Raw genomic sequence first — 962 nt, forward strand, 5'->3', positions numbered from 1 at the left:
ATGTTCTACTCTTCATGGTAGGAATCTGTAGGAGTGGGAAAATTCACTTGCACACAGGCATTCTTGCCTCTTTCCGATACGATAAACGCGGTTGTGAGATCCAAGGACGATTAATCTGAGTATCGCGCAATCTATCAAGAATACTTGAAACATATGGAAATGGGTATGCATGCATGGAAAAAGGCCGCCTCCGATTTTGAATTGTTTTAACGCACCAGCTGGTACCAGTGGCGTCGCCAGTAAACTTTGAGAATTTTAGAGTTTGGTTCTTTCCATTACGCTGTTGAGGCCCATTGACATTTTTGGTTTTTGGTCACGCAGTTCTTTAGATTGGGTCATGCAAGATGTAAAGAGCGGTTTGCATACTTGGCGAAATTTTCGTTTTGGTATGAGGGCGAAGGTTCTTGAATGCGGTCTTGACTGTTAAAATACGTATGAAAGCGTATGGCGCCGGGAAGTCGTGGGAGACGACTAGAATTACGTGACGATTTGACAAGGGTCACGTCCCTCGATCTCAAGCTTGCCGGGTGTCTTGTTTTTGTCTTGACTTTGTAGGAATTTTGGCGCACGCAGAGTTGAGTTGATGTGTCAAGAAATCTCATTGGACGCAAAAACTGATTTTAATTGGTGGACTAGGTTTGAGTTACGGAATGGGAGTAAATTAAACAGGAAAAGTCGTTGGGGAATGCGCGATAAAAAAGTTAAGTGGACCACCTGTAAGTTAGCGGAGGGTGGATTTTAGTCTGTGTAAAAATTCAGATTGTGCCGCGGAAAAATTCGCGTCGAGCCGCGAGAAAAAAATTAGCATTGAATCGCGAGAGTAATCGCATAGACAAAATTCAACGCCTCGCTCGCGATCAATGTAAAAGCGTATTCCCAAGTTTGGTGACTTTCAATGTCAAAGGATAGTTAGCGAAGGAATCGGTGGTGGTGCCAAGTTAAACTTTAGAAAATGGGGGGGG

This window comes from Photinus pyralis, unplaced genomic scaffold, assembly GCF_008802855.1.
Source record: "Photinus pyralis isolate 1611_PpyrPB1 unplaced genomic scaffold, Ppyr1.3 Ppyr1.4_LG10, whole genome shotgun sequence".
NCBI lineage: Eukaryota > Metazoa > Arthropoda > Insecta > Coleoptera > Lampyridae > Photinus > Photinus pyralis.